The sequence below is a fragment of the Macrobrachium nipponense genome, chromosome 39 (genome assembly GCF_015104395.2).
Source record: "Macrobrachium nipponense isolate FS-2020 chromosome 39, ASM1510439v2, whole genome shotgun sequence".
Taxonomy (NCBI): Eukaryota; Metazoa; Arthropoda; class Malacostraca; order Decapoda; family Palaemonidae; genus Macrobrachium; species Macrobrachium nipponense.
In genome coordinates, this window is record NC_061099.1 from 19,499,330 (window position 1) to 19,516,927 (window position 17,598).

The window sequence follows — 17,598 nt, forward strand, 5'->3', positions numbered from 1 at the left end:
CCAAGTCTTCCCAGACCAGCCCAATACCAAGTCCAAAAAGTAAAAAAAAAAAAAAAAAAAAAAAAAAATCTAATAGTAAATAATGGCTCTATGTCAGTGGAACATACGAGGTTTCCATTCAAACAGAGAACAGGTGCCTGGGTCCTTTTCAAGGAGCATAATTTAGCTGCCCTTTGTTTGCAAGAGACTAAACTTGGTAATGTTTCTACTAACTGTGGACAGAACTTTATTTTTCACAGATCTCCACCACCTGTAGGTGAACGTTCTCATGGTGGTACATGTATTATTGCGGCCAAGTCATTACCACAAAATGTTATCAAATTAGGACTCCATACTGCAAGCTTGTGCAACACAGATTTTCATCAATAAATGGTCACTCTGTGCTCTCTTTATCTAGAAAACCTGCCTAGAAACTCGAATGGTGAACAGAGCTGGCAATCCAAGACAATTAGAGGTTGAAGATTTGCAATCACTTTTAGACCAACTAGCTCAGCCTTTCATTCTGATGGGGGATTTTAATTGCAAAAACATACTTTGTGGGGGAAGGTAGGTGTGATCACCATGGTCTTATAATTGAAAGATTAATAGATTGCAATGATGTAGTTTTAATGAACGACGGTTCTCCTACAAGGTTTGATGTAGCCCATAACTCTAGTTCAGCAATTGATCTTACAATATGTTCGTCGTCATTACGATTAGACTATAAGTGGTTAGTGGATGAAAATCTCTATGGGAACGACCACTATCCCATCCAGCTTAAGTATGTACAAAATACACCCACCCTCCCATCTTTACCCAAGTGGAAGGATAAAGGAGGCAGATTGGCAGCTGTATGAAAATCTACCCAAGTCAATCGTAAGGCCAATGAATTTCCTTGCCCCTCAGCTGCCTACGAATATCTTGCTAATATAATGATTGGAGGGGCAATGATGTCAATTCCTAAAACATCAAGGAAACCCTGTCGTCCACTGGTACCTTGGTGGAATAGTAAATGTGCCTTGAGTAGGAAAATTGCAAGAGCTAGTTACAAGCGATATCGAAGGCGTCCTGTCTTAGTTAATAGAATAATATACAAGAAAAACCTCGCCAAACAAAAGCAAGTCTTTAAAGAAGCAAGGAGGGGATCCTTCATCAAGTACATATCAGAATTAAAGTATAACTCGCCACTTTCTCTGGTTTGGATAGAATCCTTAAATTACTAGGGAAATTTTCCCCTTCTACCTCCTTTACCGATTTTGAAAATCAACTTGGTAGTTATATCGGATGCAAGAAAGGTGGCAGAGACTTTTGCTCGGCACTTTTCCAGCATTTCAAGCCCCAGTCACTACTCCCCTGAATTTCGCAATATTAGAAACATGACTATAGTTAATCCGCCTGTTTGTTCTAACTCTGAGGCATATAACCTTTCATTTAGTATTGTCGAATTCGAATATGCCTCATCTTTGTCCTCTCCAACATCACCTGGAGAAGATGATATTATTTATGCTATGATTTCTCATTTACCCCTGGAGTAAAAAAAAATTCTTTGTCGATGTTTTAAATGAATTCTGGTGCTCAGGGACTTCATACAAGTTGTGGAAAAACTGTTATAGTTCCTTTTTTAAAACCCGGAAAGGACCCTAGTTATCCCAAAAGTTATAGGCCTATTGCTCTTATCAGCTGTGTCTTCAAGATTTACGAACGAATGGTGAATTTTCGTCTGATATGGTTATTAGAAACAAAGAGCCTGTTGTCGAAGAGGCCAAGTTTGGCTTCCGCAAGAATCGTAGTTACTTTGGATCCCTTATTATGTCTCACACGTGGGATTCAGAATGCTTTTGCAGTCCAAAATCAAACCATTGCAGTGTTCTTTGATCTGGAAAAAGCGTTTGATACTACCTGGAGGGCAGGTATTTTAATGCAGCTGGTTGAATGGCGTATTGGTGGCAATATGTTTAATTTTGCCAAAGACTTCCTGTCTGACCGGTACCTTAAAGTTAGAATTAGGTCTACCTTCTCATCAGAGTATCTTCAGGAAGAAGGCATTCCACAGGGGAGTGTGCTTAGTCCAACCTTTTTTGTTTTTTAATATTGCCATTACAGTTTACTTGAACATCTCCCTGTTGGAGTAACTGGTGCAAGCATTCGCGGATGATATTGTTGCTTTGTGTAGTAGAGCTACTGCAGTTGAAGCTTGTACTAAATTTCAGATTGCAATTAATGCTGCTACTACCTGGGCTAATAGTAAAGGTTTCAAATTTTCTGCTGAGAAAACTAAAGCTATACGTTTTTGTAGAACACATAGAAGGGAAGAGATTCCAACCTTATTTTTAGAAGGTTCTATTTTGTTGTATGAAGATGAAGTCAAATATTTAGGAATTATTTTTGACAAAAAAATTGACTTTTGCTGACATATAAATGAGACTGCAGTAAATGTTAAACAATGGTGCAATATTCTTAAAGTTGTTAGTAACCTGAATTTTGGAGCTGACCGTACTACTTTATTAAGAATTTATCAGGCCCTATGCTTGAATAAGATTGATTATGGGATCTCAGATTTATGGCTCGGGCATGTAAGGACCTTGTTAGGCAAGCTGGATGTAGTACACAATATGGCATTGCGTATTTGTACAGGTGCTTTTAAAACGTCTCCTGTTGAGAGCCTTTATGTAGATTCTGGTTTTCCTCCTCTCTTCATTCGGAGGGAGGAACAGGGTCTCGATATTTATCACGAGCACTAACCTCTCAGTCTAATCCAATTTTAAGTATATAAAACATCCTGTTGACAGAGCACCAACTAAACCTACATTACCTAAGCCCCTTGAAGTTAGATTTAAACATCAGTGCAAGAGAGGTAGACCTTATTCCTCCACTGGTTATGGAAACAACATTTTCTAAATTCCCTCCATGGTGGAGCCTCCATGGTGTAGGCCTCCTTTAGATATTTGCCAAATTAGAGACAACAAAAAGATCAGCTCAAGTGTTCAGCTTAAAAGTAGCTTCTTGGCCCATGTTTCTGAGCATAGTAACTTGATTGCTGTATATACAGATGGGTCAAAATCAGCAAATGGAGTTGGATCTGTCATCATCGTGACAGAACAATTAAAAAAAGCCTCCCTATTAACTTTTCAATTTTTAATGCTGAGATTTATGCTATTTTTAGTGTTTTAAAATTTATTTTTAGTACAGGTAGCACTGGGGACTCATATATTATTGTGATTCCCAGAGTTCTCTATCTGCACTACAGAAGTTGATGTGCCATCTAATCAACTCATTCAAGAGGTGCAGGATTGGTTGGTCCTCCTGCATTCTCGAAAACACATCAGTGTGAAGTTTTGTTGGGTTCCCTCGCATGTGGGAATTCGTGGTAATGAGCTGGCTGATACAGCCGCTAAGCAGGCAGCTTCCTCCCGGGCTTCCCACTCTGTGAGGGTTCCCTGTGAAGATTTTAAACTTTTTATTAAATCATTTTGTAGGACTAAGTGGCAGAATCACTGGTCCAACTTAAATAACAATTTAAAGCTGAAATCGATCAAGACCTTTGTTCATCCCTGGTCACCTTCTGTTGGGGATGGATAGAAGATAGTAGAGTTTTAACCACGGCTGCGTAGTAGGCATACATTTTTAACACACAGGTATCTTTTAACTAGTGGAGCAGAGAGGCAGGTTCCTCAATGCTCCTATTGTAATGTTGGCATACAGTGAGGCATTATATTTGTTGACTGTCCTGTTTATTTTAATCATAGACGTCGGTTTGGTTTTCACCAACAACCTTTGTCATTATATTTTAGAGGGTGCTCCCACAGAGGAGATTTTTAAATTTCTTAAGGAAATTCATTTGTTTTATAATATTTAATTAAGTATTTTAATTTTAATTTGATTTTAATCATTTGATTTAATTATATAAGTGTATCTTCTATTAGTAAATATATCCCGTTGATATATATGCACTGAATGGCTTTTGGATCTGGCGCTTGCCAAATGGCCACAAATTTTTAAATTCAGTTCAATTCATATGTTTGTTAAGGTTCTATTATAAATACTTATGTATTTTGTATATTCCACTACTTTATCATCGCCCTTCATCCTGGAACCTCGGCGACGAGAAATTTAATATTACCTCCAATACTAAAACACCTTCCCTCTACCTACAGGTAAGAGTGAAGAATTGCCGTATGGGTCATATAACTAAAGCAGACCCAAAATAATGATGACAAAACATTGGCTACGAGAAATGGAATATTACCTCCAATACTAAAACACCTGTTAAAATATTAAACTTTTATTTATGATGCATTGGTAATGTTGATTATACGCTTGGGTGCAGTCATTTGTTTTTACCCATAATTCTTGTGTTATGATATACGTGGCATGACGCCGCTTTTGTCTGAGTAGTGTAACCGGCAAGTTCATCACCGAAGGTATTCTGTACTGCTGTATCTCTCACATTCTCCATTAAAGTGACTCATTTATGAAGTGATTCGCTTTTTATTTAATCCACCATCATGTCCTCTGTGGTCACACACTGTACCCCAAACACTTGATAAACATTCACTAAACACTCACTTAATCCTGAACATTCATTAAACACTACATGCTTACTGCTTAACATTCACTAAGCACTCTATAAACTATACTCCCACTAAACCCTAAACACTAAATTAAACAACCTTAAACACCATTTATCCCCTAAAACCCTAATGCTCATTAAACCCTTAAACACTCATTAAACAGGACAGTCAATGCACATTCACTAATCAGTCATTAAACACTCACTAAACACTTAAACACCAAACATTCACTAACCACTATAGTTCACAAGACATTTGCTAAACACTCGCTAAACATCAATTGAATACTAAACATTCACTAAACACTAACATTAAAAAAACATTAATTAAACCCTAAACATTAACAAAATATTCAGCAAATACAAACATTGAATAAACATTCACTATACTTTTCATTTGTATTTTTTCCTTATATTTTCGTTTTCATTATTATTATGTAATCTTTATTTTCATTTTATTTTTATAATTTTTTTTTCATTTTTATTTTTATAAATCTTATTTTATCATAAACTCCAAACACTGACTAAACACCCTCACGCTAAATAGTCATTAAACCTTAAAAACTCACTAAACATTCATTAAAGACTAATATGCACCAAACTTTCACTAAACCATAAACACTCACTAAATAGTTACACACTAAACATTCACTAAATCCTAAACATTTACAAAACATTAATTGAATACTTGGTACGCACTAAACATTCACTAAACACTAACATGCACTAAACCTTCGCTAAACACTTACGTACTTGTAGTTAACCATCACTAACCTCTATACACTCACTAAACAGTTATGCACTAAACATTCACAAAACCCTAAACCCTCACTGAACATTCACTGAATACTGTCACACAAAACATTCACTAAACACTAACTTTCACAAGACATTCACTTAACACTTGCTGAATGCATACAGACTAAATATTCACTGAGTACATACACGATAAACATTCACTAACATTCATAAAATATTTACTAAACCCTAAACATTCACTAACATTCATAAAACTTTCACTAAACCACAAAGACTCACCAAAATTTACTGAATACTTATAAAATAAATAGTCACAAAACTCATTGAATAATGAATACTTACATTAATCATTTACTGAATACTTACACATTAAACATTCACTAAACCCTAACCCAAACATTCACTAAACACTTACTCATAAACATTCACTTTATACTTACTCACTAAACCCTAAATATTTGCTACACACCTACTCATTAAACATTAACGATAAATAATAATTCACAATCGCACTAATCCCTGTTCAATTTGTGGGTTATCAGACCTATAAAATGGCCACAAGGTTATGCAGTACCGCCCTTGTGGAAGACCACCGAACTATGCAGTACTGGTATAGAGATTGCAACTCCAGGTATATAATACACTCTATGGTTTGTAATGATATCTGGCCGCTGCGTGACTTCAACGATGAACGCTCGTTGTTTTGGGGTCAGGCCGCCCATAACTGTTGGAGTTTGTCTCCCATCGTCCGATCCTTTTCAATGCTCAGCCTTTCGGCCAGAATTTTTCTGGCGCTGAAGATGTCTCAAAAAGGGAAGGATCCCCCTTTAGTGACAAATCTGCCGCAATGTCAGGTTAGTATAGCAAGAAGAAGAATCATGGGACGGATGCAAGCGGTTACGTATTAGCATAATGTTCTTCGTGTAATGTCCTTGAGAATCTGGACAAAACTGAGCAGAGAAGAAGGGTAGTGAAATCGCTACCTTGTAGGAAAACCACTGAAGATATTCAAGTTTGATACCGTAAGGTGAAAACTTTAAGTCTTAATCATCATGTCAATTATTAAAGAGTTATTTTTCTTATTAAAAGTAAGATGTAGGTATGTCGTCGTAGTAACAGATCCACTTTCTCTCTCCCACCTGTTTCATATACTATTCAGCATATTATCGTCGCATTAGACATAAGATTATCATTGATATTGCTTATGCCACATGATAAAATTAACAATCTTGATGGTAATTAAAATTGCTTAACAGTACCTAGGCCTATAGGTATGACATTATATAGATGTGTCAACCAGTCTCGTCGTTTAAGCATGTTACTGTGAATTACCAGAAGTATATTATATGCTCATAGGATACTGTCTATACCATCATTTTTCTGTTTTAACATCAAATGCAGTGTTAGCGTCGTGAAAACGGACAGATCCCCATTTTAGCGACAAACCTGCCGCAACATCAGGTTAACTTGAGTAAGAAGAAGAATCACTGATGAGTGCAGGCGACTACGTGACTTCTGTCATGGGTATGTGAGAAACGTAGTGAATCTGTTCAAAACTATGGAGGAGGAAAGTGAATAAATTCGCCATAAAATTTATATTTCTTGTAAAGCTATGAAGCAAAATTAATCAGGTATATAAGATAAAACCAAAGGAAGTGCGCTTAGCGAAAAGCTTCGCCTACGGGGGAATCCCTCAAGTTAACTTGAGTTGTAGCACAAAATGTAAAATAGAGTTCATCATCGACCTTTCGGGTTGTGCAACAAATCCTTCAGACTCATTTGCAGAAGGAAGGCTGAACTTGCTTAGTCACATTTATGTAGATAATTATATCCAAACTTTCAATGAAATGCATTCGCTGATGCAGGAACACAAGTGTGCGAGAGAACTCTTAGAACAAGCCAACATGTCCTTGAAAGGCTGGGCCAGTAATGTTCAAGAATCGGACAAGAGAATGAATTGGGATGAACCTGTGTGTGTGAGTGTGAAGGGGATGGAATGGAACAGGGATGAGGATAAGATCCGTGTTAAGGCGAGTCGGGGATCCAAGAGATAAAGTGAGGATGGGTACCTACGAAACGCAGGATACTCTCACTTCTAGTGTCGAATTTCGACTCCTTAGGCTTGGTTAGTCCTCTGTTTGTGAGTGGAAAGTTGTTTCTACAACACTGATGCATTGAGTAAGGCCTAAGGGACTGTTGCGTATGTGAGGCAAAGGAACAGAAAGACCGCTCTTCTTACGAGCAAAATGCAAGTTACCCCTCGAAAGATGTTAAAATTAACAATCCCCAAGTTGGAATTGCTAGCCTTATTGTTAGGATGTAAATTAGCTAAACATCTGAAATCATTGATAGATCCGTTCACTGTCACCTTATGGACAGATAGCTGAGTTGTGATTGCTTGGGTGAATAGCAGTAGGAATAATAAGAACGTATTTATCAACAATCAGGTGGGGGAAATTCCATTTACCCTACAGAATAACAGCATGGCTTTGAAGTGGGTGCCAACTAGTCAGAACCCAGCTGACATCCTGTCGAGAGTAACCAGCTTGAGAGAGCTGAAACATAACCAGTTATGGCTGCGTGGCCCCCACTTTCTGCATTGTGTTGGAGAACCAAAACTGTCAGAAGACGTCTGTGTGTCAGAGCCCATGACTGTGACTGTTGCCATTGCCTTCCGTGAGATGAGGGAAGATGTCGCTATGGTAGAACCCAGCGAGACCTGGGAAATTATGGAACGGGGAGTATAGAGTTTCCTATTTTGTTGAGAATTATGAAATTAGTACACAAATTTTTGAATTTAGAGTCTCCTTTCTTAATGTTAGTAAGATTGGATCAGAGGAAATATTTGGTCAGTTGGTCAGTACCTGTGCTTATTTTGAAACTAAAGTTAGATTTGCTGTAAAGAGATGTGATGAATTTTGTTAAACAATTAAACCTATGTCTTATAGATGGAATTGTGTACACACAAACTAGAATTCTTGATGAGAACTGTTATTGAAAGTCACTAGTTCTATTGTCTGCCAATGGTACCTTAGTTAGGAAATACTTAACTTGCATCGCTGTAATATGCATTGCAGTGTCAATGAGCTCTTGGGTCTTTTCCGTCAGGACTCTTGGTTGCTCGGACTGAGAGTCAGAGCGAAACCAGTCATGGGACAGTGTAGAGCCAGTGTAATTGCCTTCAAGTCTCTACGGACGCAGCCACCACTGCCTCTGCTACCCAAAGAAAGAGCAAATCTGAGTTGCCCATTCGAATACATTGGAATGGACCACACGGGTCCTATCCACACCACGGAGGGAGCAGGCCACATCAGCTCATCACCTGCATGACCACCAGGGCAGTATACCTGGAGTTTTGCGGCAATCTGGAAGCCGTAACCTTCATCTTGGCTTTACGACAATTCAGCATGATCCATGGGACCCCTCCACTCATCGTCTCTGCCAACCACCAGTTAGACTCCCACTACCATCTCCTTCACTACTATCCTCCCTAATCCCACCCACTGTCTCATCTATCCCTTCCAACTCTTGTCCTTATATCTCTCGCAACTCTGCCACTAAATGACTTACCTCATTTACACTCCTGCCAAACTCCCGAAGAGACTCATTCATACTGCCAACCACATCCTTACCACCTGATTCCTTTCCTGGTGAAACTTTACTAAACCCTCACAACAATTCAAACCCACACACACTATATGTATCATTCCTCCCCGTAAAGTCATCTGTATTACATGCCTTATCCACCATTTTTACCCTAACACCAACCCTATCTATCATGCAGCTCACATTTCTCCCTTTCATTCCCTTTCCTTACCTCCTTCTGCTTTCTTCCATGCTCAACCAACACCGACTGCTGATCTTCCAGACCCATTTGCTCACTGACAATTGGCTCACATTTATTCACTCTAAACCACTCACTCATCACATTCTCCCGAACATACTGTCACATACTAGAGGACCCACCCAACTGAATCCCCTTTTCACTTAGTTTCCTGAAGTTCTTTAAACATTCTAGCACAATGCCCGTTCTTCCCACAGTTGCCGCAAATCACGTTCATACGGGCACTCCAACATCCATTAGCTATGTGCCCTACCTGTCCACACCTGTAACACTTAATATCCTTATCTTTCTTACACTCGCTCACTAAATGCTCTGTTTGCCCACACCTGAAGCACGCTTCTAATGCCCACCGTCATTCATTCTTCCTGTGTCCTGGCTTACCACATCTGTAACACTGCTGCTTTCGCTCACAACTAACTAACCCTACTCTTCCAACACTCGCACTCCTATCTTTTAGGGCTAACTACACCTATGTTACTTGCTCTAATGCTCCTATCAACCACTCGCTCTGCCATTCACCTCTACCCTTCTAAAACTGCCTCCCTATAGCTTTTAAACTCTGATACAACCTCAGCTACTTCAGTCCTAACACTAACACTTCTACTTTCTTTCATACACCAATCTAGCTTGCAATCCTCTACTATTTCTAAAATGTCGTTCCACATTAACCTTTCATGCATCCATCTCATTTTCTCCTTATGTTTTAGATTCATAAACTCATATACGCTCTCTGGTACAGTCGCCAACAACTTTTGCACTGACTCTTACAATCATTTATCCCTTCATCCCCTAACTTTTTCTTAGCTAATGTTTCCAACCTGCTTACATACATCGACAACGACTCAACAACATTCATTCTTGCCTCTTCAAAACCATGCTTTCTCTTATATCTAACGCTACTCCTTATCCTCTTTGCCTGTTCCACAATCCTACGACACATTCCCTACACTCATTATTACCCCAGACATACTCAACAAAAATCCCGTCAAAAAGTTACCTAACTCTCTTGCCCAAACTCTTATTATCCCCAGACTTTGCCTCACAATACTTCTCATATTCCTTAAAAAAGTCCCTTATGTCCTTACTACCATATTCCTTGTATTGTGCACATCAGGGTACCTCTCTCATATACACAGCCTTTCGTACTTCCTGCTCACTCTCACTCTCACTTTCACTACTTTCCTTCTGACGCTTCTTTCCCTCTTCTGAATACAGCGAATCAACTTCCATACTCACGTCCATATTCTTGATTAAGCTCTTCTTACCCTTCTTCTTTCTATCCACCTGTTTCCACTCACTGCTATCTAAATCACTCTCAGCCCTTTCGCCCAATGTATTCAGTCCTAGTGTCATCCTGTCCGTCACCCTTACTAACCTTCTTTCCCTTAGTCTTCTTCTTTTCCTCAGGCCCCCTTCTTATTCTTGTCCTCAGGATTATCCTTATCCTGTGTCTTCCCCTTCTTTCCCTTACCTATCACAACCAAATCCCCTTCGTCACTTGTACTCTCATCCACTCGCTCTTCCACTTTCTTTACCACTCCTGGCCCATCACAAGACCCAGTAGGCCTACCTCCTACAGCCTCCTCTCCCATGAACCCCTTCATCATCTCCTGCACTATATTCGTTTATCACCCAAAATTTTCGTCCATTTTCTCAACCATTCTCTCTTCCATTCCTTTCACCTCTTCTTTCATTTCCACTTTTGCACTCCTTAGCATTCCTCTCATTTCCTCTAACTCGCTCTTCAGCTCCTCATACTCTACCCTCAACCTCTCATTCTCCACTTTCAATCTTTCCTTAGCTTCCCTCGCCAACCGCAACTCCTCCTTCAGCCTCTCTATCTCCTTCAACCCTTCCATCCTCACTTTCTCTACCAATCACACAACTCACTACCCCAATTGTCCTGCAGCTGCCGCACCAACAGTCCCTGTTCAGGTGCCAAAAAATAATGTAGCGGGATCACAAGCTTAAAGGCAAGCAGGTAAATCCCCCCCCCCCCCCCCACCCCCCCCCCCCCCCCCCCCCCCAACATAAACTTAACCAATCCAGCTGCCAACTCACCCTTGTCACAGGACAATTGACCTATACCTACACACAAAGTAAAAAAAAAAAAAAAAAAAAAAAAACACTAACACATGTACTTACCCAACTTCAGATATTCTTGGCTATGCTGTGCTGTCTGCCGGTCAAGGTCGCTGAGACACCAACAACAACAACCCAGGACCCACAACCAACCATGACTCAACAACACAACAACAAAGACACACAACCACAACTCAACAACACAACACCCAAGGACCACAACTCAACAACACAGCAAACCAACTAGGAACACAGCCACAACTCAACAACTCAAACAACAAACAAGGAACACAACCACAACAAATGACCACTGCACAATCACCAACACAAAAAAACAATAACACACACACCCACTAACAACACCAAGGAATCACAACAGCAAACTAACAGCAACCCTCAACAACTCACAACCACACCAAGAAACCACAACTGCTCCCGAACAACAACAACAACCATCAACTACAACAACTCACATACAACCCAACAGGAACTCACAAGCACAACAAATCCAACAACTCAAGCACAACAACTCTAAAGCAACAAAATCAAACTTAACCGACAAATCAATAACACACAACTGACTTTCAATGCCTCCAACACTATTCACAGACCGCTGCCAACACTACGTATCTTCACAGGCTCTGCCTAAAAACTGACTCCAAAGCACAGAACTCTAACAACTCCAAACTCCAACAGCACCAGCAGACAACCCAGAACTCACCAATAGCCAATTCAATCGCTAACTATCCATCCACCAATTACACTCTCTCTCTCTCTCTCAAGGTTGTTGTCAAATGGAACTCCCATAACTCCTCCTTTAAGGAGCCGAACCCATAGTCAATTATCGACCACTCATGCATACTGGGGACGGGCAAGAGGATCAAGTCCTCACACCCTCCCACCTGTTGCGAGGTCCCCCTATCAATCTTATGGCCCCTTTACTCCCTCCAAAAGACCTGAACCAGATGTTAACCACCCGCAAGCTCAGAGACCATTATCTCCAGTTGATGGACACTCTGAAGGCATTTCATGAACATTGGAAGAGGGAGTATCTTTCCGCTCTACACTCCAGACACGACTCTCGGCCCAGGAGAAGGACTGATCTTCACCTGGGAGACATTGTGCGCATTAAAATCGAACAGTGTAAGAGGGCTGTGTGGCCCCTTGGTAAGATTACAGAGGTCTCTCCCGATGACAGTGGGATCGTCTGATCCACCAAGGTGCTGTACGACAGCACAGAACCCACCTGCGAGCCATCAGACCCCCACCTCATTCCCTTTGAAATTACATCCGCTGAAGATGACAATCAGGAAGATGACAATGAGGATGCAGCCTGGGACGAGGTGGGAGCAGTTGAGGACAGCAAGGATGGGACGGACAGTATTGGGGACGTGAGCAGTACCAACTATGGCATAGAAGGAGAAGAGCGAGTTACGTCAGGGGAAAACGAGTATGTGGTAGAGACACAGGGTGGACAGGGTGCAGATGATACAAAAAACAGGCATAAGAGTCACGAGAGTTGTATCTATGGGCAGTTGTCCTCAGGATGGGTGAGTTAACCAACATGAAGTGCAGTACATGCACCCTAAATGGAGGGCGCCAGTGATACAAAGAAAACAGATGAAAGAGCAGGTAGAAAACGAGTAAGACATAGAAAATGGCAGGCATGTGCAATCACAGAGGACATGTAGGCGAGTTTGCAACAGGAGTTAAAATGATGATAGAAAACGGCATAGTAATACATATTTAAGGGTAACTAGAGTAAGTGTTCTCATGTCAGCTGATCAGGCTGGGCCAGACAAGTTATATTTACGGTTGTTGTTTGTGTCTTAATGTAAGATTGTACCATTGAAAGGTGATCACCTACACGTAAGTGCATTTTGAAAGGTATATGATGTATTTGTTCCGACCTGTCTCCAACGACGAGTGTTCATTGCATTGGAGTCAAGTTGGCCGTAGTCATTGGAGTTTCCTTCTCACCGTCTGATCCTTCTGAATGCTCAGCCTTGCAGCCAGAATTTTTCTGGTGCGGAGAATGTCGTGAAAAGGGAAGGATCCCCCTTTTAGCGACAAACTGCCGCAAACGTCAGGTTAACTTGAGTAAGAAGAAGAATCAATGACAAGTGCAAGTGACTACGTGACTTGTGTCACGGGTATGTGAGAAATGTAACTAATTATTACGAAACTATGAGGGGGAGGAAAGCGAAATAACCTGCTATAAACTTTATATTTCTTATAGAACTCTGAAACAGAATTAATAATGTATATAAGATTAAAACAAAGGAATCGCACCTAGTGAAAAACTTCGTCTATGGGGGAATCCCTCGAGTTTACTTAAGTTATAGCACATAATGTAAAACAAGAGTTCGTCATCTACCTTAATATGAATTACCATATCTTGTAATTAACGCATAAAGATGAGACACAATAGAGTAAAGCGTCAAACCGCAAGGATTGTTACATCATGACATCACAAAAGTTGTGCTTGAGGGCAACGCCATGCATTAGCTTCCAAGTACCAAAGAGAAAAGAAAAAGGTAAGGCGGATCGTCTTCTCCTCCTGAAGCAGCCAGTCCAGAGTTGTTACTTTGATTCTTGATTAACCTGCTATTGAGTAAGTTTTTATCACGGGTATCCCTACATATCCTATGAATAATGAAGTCTAATTCGAATTTGTATTGACAAACGTACAGTGAGCAATCTGATTATGTGAGTTTTTTGTCAGTTTTCTTGATATTTGTTTTTTATCTCTTGGTCCACTTCACGGACATAGAATTGCAAACGGCAATGTGCCACTTTAATTAACTGAATTCTTGTATCAAATGTTTCCTGTGACCTTTTCATGTGTAATTGCACATAATATGAGGGGCATTGTTTTAAGTGTAATTATAAACTTATTTTTGTAATAAAAGTGTGTAAAATTGTGAACGTTGCTTCCTCAATCCCTCCACCAGGCTAGAACCTAAGTAAATAAAGGATGAATAATTCGCGACAGTTAGAGTTGTTTAACAAAATGTATATCACCATACGTGATTTCTCATCGAAATTCCATATCATCACCCTTAAGGCCCCCTTACACTAAACGATTGTCTGAACGACTGTCTGTATCGTTCACAAAAACACTGTATGGGCTTGTCTGAATGCAAAAGTGGGCTGAACTTCGTGTCTGAATGATCTCAGCAGGAATCTGTAGTACACAGACCGTTCAATGTGTGTGTGTTTGTCTGCTAATATAACGCTATTGCGTGCATCTCTTCGACAGGTGATGCCATGTCTTCTCGAGAATGGAAATCTTTGTTCAGACTGAAAATCGTGCGGAGATCGTTTATACTGTATGAATAGTGTGTGTTTTGTTCAGTGTATGGGGTGGCTTTAAATAGGGGAATGTTCTAAGGGACGCAAACGGAAAAACAAATCGTAGACAACTATTTTTTTATTTAAATAAAAAACAGTTGTGGATTTTTTTTTTTTTTAGCAAATCCTTTCTGTGTTAACAAGTCATACTTTAACATATTACTGTGGCACATAAGGCGATGGTGACTTCAGTTTTGAAATCGCAACATGAAAAGGCTTAGTAAGTGGTTGCGTGTAGGATGGTCGACTTTACCGAATTCTGGACAAGAACTTCTGCAATGTGAAAAATATTTTAAAAGATTTTATGCAACATATCTTGTATGTTTTGAACGAACCATATGGCGACTGACTTCCATATTATTTTTCGCTTGCAACGCCGTCATCTGAGGCCCAATTGGTATTTGCAGAAGAGATCGATCAAAGTGTTTTTAATCAAAGCGTGTGGTCTGTGGTAGGTAAGGGCTTACCTGGCACAGAGGACACGACGTCCTCAGAGGCTATCGGAGAGAACGAAACCGCCTTTGCTTTTGTGGCTGATGCGTTTTCTCGCCTTTTAAATTCCATTTGTTCAACAACTTGTGTTCGAACATCAAAATTGAATAGGTAATTAAAACCTCTTAAAGGCTGTCCGGAAAGACTTAAGAGGATTTGGCGAATGAAAGGCCAGAACCCCCAGACCACCCCCACCAGAACGTTGCAACAGCACACAACCACCCCCACAACACACATCATACCCTCAACACCTACCACAACAAAACCCACCCACACAACAACACACCCACAACAACATCACATCCTCAGCAACCAACGGAATACAACCCACCTCCACTACAGCAACAACCAACCAGCAAGGCAACAGACACCAAGAACCCAGATACAGGCAGCAGAAACCCCCCACCAATCAGAGACGCAATCCACCTACACAACAACCACAACAAGACCAACAACGGAACACATACCACAGAGACCCCAGACAGACACAAAACCAAGACACAAACAACACACCCACACCTGCCTCAAACCCCATGTCCTTCTACTCCACATCAACTCGGAAAAACACCCCACCCCTACTTCCCACCCCACCCAATCACATGAACACACCCCCCACCCAAACTCCACCCGTGACGGTAGTACCAGTGCCGAAAGTCAGCACAACACCGTAGAGCAGTCACCAGAGAAACCCACCTACCGCCTCAGTAAAGACGACTTTAGGAGGGAAATAGAGAAAATTGTGAGGGTAATTTTTCAACAATTGTTTCCAAACCTAAACCTAACAGCTGACCTCAGGAAAACGATTGTAGCACTGACACCTTATTAAGATGGAAGGAAACAATCAACACCAAACACGCCCCCAAAACACTGAAGACATTTCATCATACACCAGTCTAAAAATATTACAATGGAACATAAACAGTGCCAACACAAAATATGCCATACTACAATCAAGAGTACTCTCAGAAAAACACACGACGTCATCCTGCTGCAGGAAACACTAATTAGGGAAAACAACAACTTCACATTCAAAGGATACACAGTTTATAAAACTCCATACAGATTCAAATAGAGGGCTGATCACCCTAATAAAAAAAACAACAATTCCCTCGGAAAAAATAAGAAACATAAACTGTGGTGATGGGATTGAGACATAAGTGTCCTCATAAGACTAGCGAACACGTCACTCACCCATACACAATATCTACAAAGGCATGAAAAAATCTTTGAAGGAGAGAACCTCTTCAGTGCAGCCTCCAGAGAAAACACCTTCTTTGCAGGAGGACTTCAATGCACACCACCCATGCTTACAGTCGAGACAGCACACAAATGCAACAGGCAGACACTTACACATCCTAATGGAAGAATTTCCCGGACGTTGCACTAATAAATGACACAAATGAAGCAACACACCTACGAGGTGGCAGGCCTTAGACCTAAGCTTCATAACTGAAACCTGAAAGAAGACTGCACATGGAGAGTGCACCCAACTCTAACCAGTGACCATTTTGCAACTGAACAAACTAAAGATAATGAAAATTCCCCACCACCGCCCCCTCCGGCAGATGGAGACTGGACTAGCAAACTGGCCAACATTTAAAAACCACATGAACACATGGGCAACACAGTACATTCAAAATCCAGCCCTCACATATGCACGCTCCAACAGGACTTTGTAGAGAGCCTGCACAACGCGGCAAACATTTCCATGCCAAAGAAAGCCTTTAGAACAAATGCAACCCCACACAAGACAGTTGGACTACAACTCTAGAATCAAAGAAATGAACTCAAGAGTAAACAGAATAAGGAAAAATATTCAGAAGGAACCCCACCGACGAGTTGCACACGATCCTAAGAGAAGTCGTAAACCACGCAGCCCAAACTGCTAAGGAGGTTAAGCAGGAAACCTGGCTAAAATGGTGCTCAGAAACCATCGAATGACGCCCATTGCAAAGTGTTCAAGTGGTTCAACAAGGTATCAGGAAAGACCAGCCAACACAGGCACACCATCCCAACCCTCTAGCTGAAGCAAACAGACTAGCACAACACTTTGCAGACAGAACCAAATCAATTCACCTACCACCAGTCCACACGAGAAAGACAAGTGGCACTCAATCTGGAAGATGGAGAATCATCAATACAGCCTGCAGCAATTCTGATGACACGGACACACCATTCACAATGAAAGAACTTGACAAGCCCTCCAAAAGGGAACAGACACAGCACCAGGAGCAGACATGATTACATATAGCATGTTAAAAAACATGGGAAACGCAGCAAAGACAGTGCATCTCCACATAATAAACAGAACGTACACAGAGCAGATCAGGACCCACACAATGGAACCAACAAAACACACAACCAATTCCAACCAAAGGAGCCAACGCCTACAGACCCATTTCTCTCATCAGCTGCACAGAAAAGACGGCAGAAGAGAATGGTGTTAAACAGACTGCTGTGGAAAACAGGGCCCTTACACCACCGCTTATATGCCTACAAAGAGGGGATAGGCACACAG